Source organism: Vanessa atalanta, chromosome W (assembly GCF_905147765.1).
Source record: "Vanessa atalanta chromosome W, ilVanAtal1.2, whole genome shotgun sequence".
Classification (NCBI taxonomy): Eukaryota; Metazoa; Arthropoda; class Insecta; order Lepidoptera; family Nymphalidae; genus Vanessa; species Vanessa atalanta.
Window position 1 is genome coordinate 4,721,392 of NC_061901.1, and position 8,682 is coordinate 4,730,073.

Genomic DNA, 8,682 nt, shown 5'->3' on the forward strand with positions numbered 1-8,682 from the left:
TTTCTAGACTCCGCTCAATCGGATTCAGAAATTGCATTGGGGCGCAATTTTAGAGGACAACTGATATGTAACTTGTGGCGTAGCAGAAATGACCACTTGGCATAAGAGACATAATATCATAGTAACCACAAGTTAGTTAGTTAGTTAGTTAGTTATAAGCATGAGAGACATAACATCTTAGTTCATATCACCATTGACGGAGTTAGGTTGGTTAATATTTCTTATAGTTAGTTAAATGTTTTAACATTTAAATAATTTTTTAATTGTGTACAAACGGTTATTATACAATTCGTGAGTCATTGCGATCATCCATGAGATTGCACACTTTGGGAATGAAACGATCGCCTCCTGGCTATCTCTTTGTTGTATTGAATAATTATTAGTTTTTAATTTGACAGTCAAAAAGTAAGTGTAATGCCTGTGTATTGAATAAAGTTTTTACAAATATTGATTTGATTATATTAATGTAATGCGCTTAATCATCGTTATAAATTTGATATATAGAGGACCCTCGAGAGTTTTATATTGTAAATAAAAATATGGTACACGTTATATAACGACCTCCGTGGTCGAGTAGTGTGTACATCGGTTTTCATGGGTACGCCACTCCGAGGTCCCGGGTTCGATTCCCGGCCGAGTCGATGTAGAAAAAGTTCATTGGTTTTCTATGTTGTCTTGGGTCTGGGTGTTTGTGGTACCGTCGTTACTTCTGATTTTCCATAACACAAGTGCTTTAGCTACTTACATTGGGATCAGAGTAATGTATGTGATGTTGTCCGATTTAAAAAAAAAAAAAAAATATTTTTACTAATCTTTAATCCTGAAACTTAGATTATGATGCTCTCTGATTGTAAAATCATGCAGGTGTCAGATTAAGTAAAATAAATAAATAATTAGACAATTACAAACAAGGCTTACACTATGTATTGTATGTTTTAATCAAATCTGTAATAATAATATTTTAATTTAAGTTATATTTGAATTGTATTCAAAGTCAAAGTCAAAAATCTTTATTCAATATAGAAGTGTTTGCACTTGCTTATTGATTGTCAAAAATCTATCACCGGTTCGGAATTTAGCACCTCGGACCTGAGAAGAACCGGCGAAAGAAACTCAGCGGGATATATTTTTTTTCATTTTTTTTAACCATTTTCCATGTAGGTACAATGATAAGTATTTTTTAGTTGTTTGAAACAGCCTGGAGGCGATCATTTCATTCCCAAGGTGTGCAGTCAACTAAAAAGTCATTAGTGTTGTAATATCCTTTAGCACACAAACGCTCTTTAACGACTCTTTTGAATTTTATAATTGAATAATTTTGAACGTTTTCTGGGATCCTGTTGTAAAAACATATACATTGCCCCAAAAAAGAGTTACTAACCCTGTGTAATCGGGTACTTGGAGTAACAAGTTTATTCTTGTTCCTAGTGTTAATAGAATGTACGTCACAATTTCTGGGAAAATCATTTATGTTCTTGCGTACATACATAACATTATCAAAAACAAATTGAGAAGCGACAGTCATTATTTTAATTTCTTTAAATTTACCTCTTAACGAATCTTTTGGGCCCAGGTTATAAATTGCACGAATAGCCCTCTTCTGCAGTACAAAAATAGTATTAATGTCAGCTGCATTACCCCAGAGTAGGATGCCATACGACATTATACTATGGAAATAACTGAAGTACACAAGGCGTGCCGTATCCACATCAGTCAAAAGTCTAATTTTTTTTACCGCATAGGCTGCAGAGCTAAGTCTATTCGCCAATTTATTTATATGGGGGCCCCATTGGAGCTTAGAGTCTATTGTCATACCAAGGAACTCTGTAGATTCTAAAACATCTAATGCCGTTTAAACGTACACTCGTTTTGACACATCTTACATTAGGAGTAGTGAATTTAATACATTTAGTCTTTTTACTATTTAAAATTTATATTAAATAAGAGGGTACTTTGACTTTTCTATTCAATATTGTGAGTCACGTGATTCGTAGTGAGGTTTATATAAGTGATGGAAGCTCGGTTCAGAACACTTCAGTTGGGACTACGACTTTTTAGTATTCACTTTGATGCTGGACCAGCAAGGTGCTAATATTTAAGGTACGATATAATTTTGTGATATAGTATAATTGTTATTGCTTGTTAAATTATTGATGAATATATGAATTGTGTTTTTGTAATTATCAATATACAAAGTTAGTATTATTTATAAAAAGTTAGTATAATTGTATTTAACTAACATGATTGTATTTTTAGATATTGGAAAAGAGTAACTACTGAGTTTCTTGCCGGTTCTTCTCGGTAGAATCTACATTCCGAACCGGTGGTAGCTTTTCCTTTAAAATAGTTTGATACAATAATACGATTACTACAGCTATTATAATGGCTAAATAAATATTTGTGTTTCATATATAATCTTTTATTGTCTTATAACCTTAAAATATATTAAAATAATAAAGAAATAGAAATTATCTTAGAATATCCTAACATAATGTATTAAGGCTCTCTCTCTATATAAAAAAAATCTAATACCGGCATATTAAAATAACATTAATAAAAATATAAATAAGATACTAAGTTCAGACATGTCTGTGGATATACAAATATAACAAACAAAAAGCTTTTATTTAACAATAAATACTATATGATCTAAGTCAGTCTTCTCACTTTGATCTTAGTACCCCTAATCTGTAGATATATATAAAATAATATATATATAAAACCTATTGAAAAATAGATATTATTAGAACATACACCTGCACAATTAATTGTGTATGTGTTAATATTTATGTAGTTTATTTTTAAAAAGAAATAAAAAGTTATTTATTTATTTTTATTGATTCGGCTAGCGACTTTAAACCCTCCCCCAGGGACTTAAGCCCCTCTCCAAGAGCTTCATCATGATCATGAGTTAGTTACACATGCCTCTGACTCCAATACCACCTTGCAGGAGTCTGAAGCTAATCATACCTATATGAATTCACATAACAAGATAAAAAAATACATAAAATTATATAAATTCATTAAAAAAACAAAAAAATAATTAGTAATACTTATAAATATCAATATGTATACAAAATGAGAAAAGTATTAGAACTGTCTTTATAAACGCAATGTCATAAGAAAATAATTATGAATTAGGTCTCACATAATGTCTATTGTAACTTACTCTGTAAATGCCTAATAATTGGGTCTTAAAGAATGTTCCTTAACTGTATAGCCAATGTTACCAACCCTACTGTTTTAACAGTAGATTTGCTGTTTTCACATCGATGTCTATGTTTTCTGTTTCATTCCTATTTTCTACTGTTTTTCAACTAGCGTTCAGCGCCACCTAGTTACTACTATTACATTTCTATGCAAAGATTTTTTGATAACCGTGGGTCATTGCGTGCTGCGTAATAAAACGAATGACACTAGATGGCAGTATCTTTTTTTATAATGTGTTTGACAATTACATTTTTATGCACGGGGAAATCCCAATTTATCAATAACAGGTTTACGCCTATTGTAATGCGTATTGTTTTATAGTCACAAGTTCACAACACCTTGAACAGTTTCTTTAAATTGCGGCATCTATTAAAAAAAAAACAATAATTACAACGTTTTAAAATGACTAGTGATTCATCGACTGGGAAAAGTCCTCCTAAAATGAAATGAAATATGAACAGAAATTCATAAATTTTTGGTTACAAGATGATAGGATTAAAGGCTGGTTAAAGAAAAGCACTAAAGGTGAGAATTATTTCTTTTGTTCTGCGTGTAACTGCGATAGAAAATGTGGTATACACGAACTGCTACGACACAAAAATTCTACAAAACACTCGAAGAATAGTTTGAAATTACAAAAACAACAAAAACTGACATCAATGTTTAGCTCAGCTTCCAACACACAAGATACAAAAATTATAGCTAAAGCGGGTGAAGTAAAAATGGCCTGCTTTATTGCTGAGCATAATCTGTCTCTTAACATAGCATCTCATTTGAATAAATCGATTTGTGCTGTATGTCCAGATTCGAAAATTGCGGAACAATTATCAATGAGCCGCACCAAAGCTAGAGCTGTTATTGTTAATGTAACTGGGCAGACAGCAGAAGAAAATATAATAGAGATGTTACAGAGCAATTGCTTTGCATTACTTGTTGACGAAAGCACAGATAAGTCTACGTTAAAACATTTAGCTCTTGTCGCAAGAATATTAAAATTAGATTTCAAGCCATTTGCTTTGTAAGAAATAACAAATACTGTTTTCTATTGTTTTTTTATAGGCGAGTTGTTGGTTTTTAGTCTATTGGGGTTGGCAACACTTTGTATAGCTTTAATTTATATTATCTAAATTGACATCTCTCACTCTCACTTGCTTCTGGAACGTTCTCGAATGTGTTAATAATTAATATACGGATTAAAAATCTTTTCTTATCTCTTATGTGTTTGCATTTCCAACATTAATCTATCAGGTTATGGGCCCAGAATGCCGAAATTAACACGGCTTTATTAATATTTCACAAAAAAAAAACGAAATTAGAAGAAAAAATAATTATAACTTCGACGTATCCATGTGGAAAAAATGGCTGGAAATAATTCACTAATGCAAAGCATCGAGAAACTCAAAGGTATTGAAAATTATTCGACATGGAAGTTTTGTATGAAGATGATACTAATCCATGAAGACCTCTGGGACACTATCGATGGTGAGCAAAAAGAAAAAACACGTAGCGATGCAGATATGAAAAAATCGCAAAGGCACTAGCGAGAATATGTTTGTCAAACGAGTGCACTCGTTCCCCACGTAAGGAACGCAAAAGATGCACGTGAGGCGTGGAACAACCTGAGCAAAGCCTATGGAGGATAAAGGGCTGTGCCGAAGAGTAGTCTGTTGAGAACGTTGTTCAGTACTAAACTGTCAGAATATAATAGCATGGAAAGCTACCTTGGCCGACTGCAGGAACTATCTCAACAATTGCATGATATCAATTCATCTCTGGATGATGAATTCTTGGCTGTCATCATGCTCAGCGGGTTACCAAGTAATTATGATCCACTCATTATGGCACTTTAAAATTCAAATTTAAAGTTGTCGAGCGACATGGTCAAAAGAAAATTATTACAAGAATATGACCGCAGGAATAATACTGAAGGTACCATGGCATTTGCAACAACTAGAAAAGCACCAAAATGCTATAAATGCAAGAAGACTGGACATTTTATAAGGGATTGCCCGAGGAATTCTAATAAGAAGCCAGAAAAAGACAAGAAGTTTGATAAGGATAAACCATCAAAGGCTCTCTTAAAGGCACTCTCAGTAAGTATCCAGCGTGGTGTTTGGTATGTAGACAGCGGTGCATCACACCATATGTGCGATAATCGAGAACTTTTTTGTGATTTTAGTGAAAATAAATACATCACAAGTGAGTGTTGCCAACGGTGATAGTTTACCAACAGCTGGACAAGGTAATGTTCGTGTCAAATTGCAAGACTGTGCGAGAACCATTAAAGACGTTTACTTTGTGCCTAATCTTTCAGGAAACTTACTTTCTGTTAGTTGTTTAGTAAATAAAGGTTATACAGTAACATTTAGTAACCAGAAATGTATTGTATCTGATGAGGATGAAGTTTTGGCAACTGCCACTCTTAGGAATGGTATATATCAACTTGATACCATTGATTAGCCTTTGTGTGGGGGGGCAGGTAATAATAATTTTGTTTCTTACAGTACAGTTAACAAAGAAGTACAGTCTAGTGAAATGACTGTAATGATTTCTTCATCTAGTCAAAAGGTACAGTAGAAGAGGAGTCACAGGAAATATGGCATCGTCGACTTGGCCACTTGAACTCCAGAAGTATGGCACTGATGAACAGGTATTAAATATAATTCAAATGTTTTTAATCCCTGTGTGGCATGCATCGAAAGAAAGCAAACCCGTGCTCCCTTTCCTAAAAAATCATATACACGAGCCACACAGTTATTAGGATTAGTATATACAGATTTATGTGGACCAATGCCAACGCAGTCTATTGGTGGTGCAAAATATTTTCTGATATTTATAGACGATTTCAGTAGGAAAACATTTGTTTATTTTTTGCATAATAAAGATTAAGTTTTTGAACACTTTAAGAATTTTAAAGTTTCTGTGGAGAATGAAACTAACCACAAAATTAAAATTCTTCGCAGTGACAATGGTGGTGAATTTGTCAATTCTAAACTACAGGCTTATCTGAAAGAATGGGGTATCAAACATCACACAACGGTTCCATATTCTCCTCAACAAAACGGTGTGGCAGAAAGAGCGAACAGGACCATTGTTGAGAAAGTCAGATGTATGCTAAGGGATGCCGGCCTGGATAACAAATTCTGGGCGGAAGCTGTAAATACCACCGTGTATCTCAAAAACCGGACACCAACTAAGGCTCTATTTGGACAAGTATCTGAAGAAAAACGGAAGAATAAAAAGGTAGATGTTAGTCATTTACGTATTTTTGGCTGTACTGCCTATGCTGTGACCCCGATTAGAAACAAACTGGATTCGAAATCCAAACAGCATATTTTTGTTGGGTATTGTGAGGATACTAAAGGTTATCGACTATTAGACCCTGATAGATCATATAAGTGTGTCAAAGCTAGAGATGTCATTTTCTTGGAAAATAAATTTCAGAATAATAGATTACATGATGATAATTTTGACTCTGAGTTAATTATGTTTCCTCAAAATGATGATTCGAAGAAACCTGTGAGTGTTTTGCATGATCCAGAATCAACCCTGGATGGTGACAGGTACTCACAGCAAGACGAACGACCTGAGCCGAGCCAGTATGAACCATCCACCGTAAGACCACAGTTTTCTGATGACCAACCAAAGACACGGTCGTCCACAATTACAGTGAATGATTCAGATAGTGAGATTGACACAACTATAGAATCAAATAGTTCTGCGGATCCTACGTACGTTCCAGGAAGCTCAACACTGGATGAGATGACATCAAGTTCATCAGAATATGAAGATCTCGATGAGGCTGAAATGTCTGTTTTGCTAGTTAAAAAGTTGTGCAATAATGATGATGAACCAGAAACAGTTCAAGAAGCGTTGTCAGGAAACGAAGCAACTGATAGGACTAAAGCTATGTCAAATGAGTATAAATCGTTTAATTACAACAAATGTTGGACTTTAGTTGAGAAACAGAAGAATCAGAAACCAATTAAGTGCAAATGGGTTTTTAAAAAGAAGAGAGGCCTGAATGGTGAACTTTTGAAATACAAAGCACGGCTGATAGCAAAAGGTCATTTACAGAAGTACGGAATCGACTATGAGGAAACTTTTTCGCCAGTGGTAAGACACTCAACTATTAGAACTCTACTCGCTATTGCTGCTGAATTCAACATGGACATTGATCATCTTGACGTTAAAACTGCATTTTTGAATGGAGATCTAAACGAAAGTGTATTTATGGAACAACCAGATAGTTTCATAGAAAAAGGTAAGGAAGACTATGTGTATAAATTAAATAAAGCTATTTATGGCTTAAAACAAGCTTCCAAAATGTGGTATGAGAAGATAAATGAAGTATTGTTAGAAAAATGCACTTCAAAAGGGTATCTTCAGAACCATGTGTATTTTACATGAAAACTAAAAGTGAATTGTTAATAATTGCACTTTATGTTGATGATATTTTATTGTTATCTAGCAATTCAAAGTTAAAGGATAAAGTGAAACGTGAACTTATGAACACATTTGAAATGAAGGATCTTGGACCTGCACACCATATCCTTGGGATGAGAGTAATTAAAAGTGAGAATAAAATTACACTCGATCAAGTCGGATACATAAAAAGGATATTGGAGAAGTTCAAAATGACAGATTGCAAACCAGCTGCAACTCCATTACAAAAAGGAATCAAATTACCAAAATGTGATCATAAAAGTAAAAATTCTCATTACAGAAATTTGCTTGGCTGTCTGATGTACATAGCAGTGTGCACCCGACCAGATATCGCTCATGCGTTGAGTATGCTCAGTCAATTCAATGAGTGTCACACTGAAACTCACTGGAAAGCTTTGAAGCGTGTTCTTCGTTATCTTAAAGGTACGCTGAACTATAGGTTAGTTTTTCAGAAGAGTGGTTTGAATGTAATTGCTCATGTAGATGCTGATTGGGGTGGGAATGAACTTGATCGTAGATCTTTCACTGGTTTTATTTTTAAGCTAGGTAATTCATTGATTTCTTGGGAAAGTCGAAAGCAAAAGACTGTTGCTCTCTCCAGCACAGAGGCTGATTACATGGCAATCTCTGATAGTTGTAAAGAAGCACTTTTTATAATAGGTTTTCTTCAAGAATTGTTGAATATTAAATGTAAAGTTACTTTATATAATGATAACCAATCTGCATAAAAATTAACTGCTAATTGTATGTATCATAGTAGAACTAAACACATTGATGTAAGGCATCATTTTATTAGAGAAACCATTAAGAAAAATATGATTAATGTTAAGTATTTGCCAACAGATTTAATGATTGCTGATTTGTTGACAAAACCTCTGACAAAAGAGAAACATGATCACATAATGTTGTCTTAGATTTTCGCGATTATTACACATTGAAATAAAACTAGTTTTTTTAACGGATTTAATCGCGTATATTAATTATTTTATTTTAACATCCCGACGTTTCGAGCACTTTGCAGTGTTC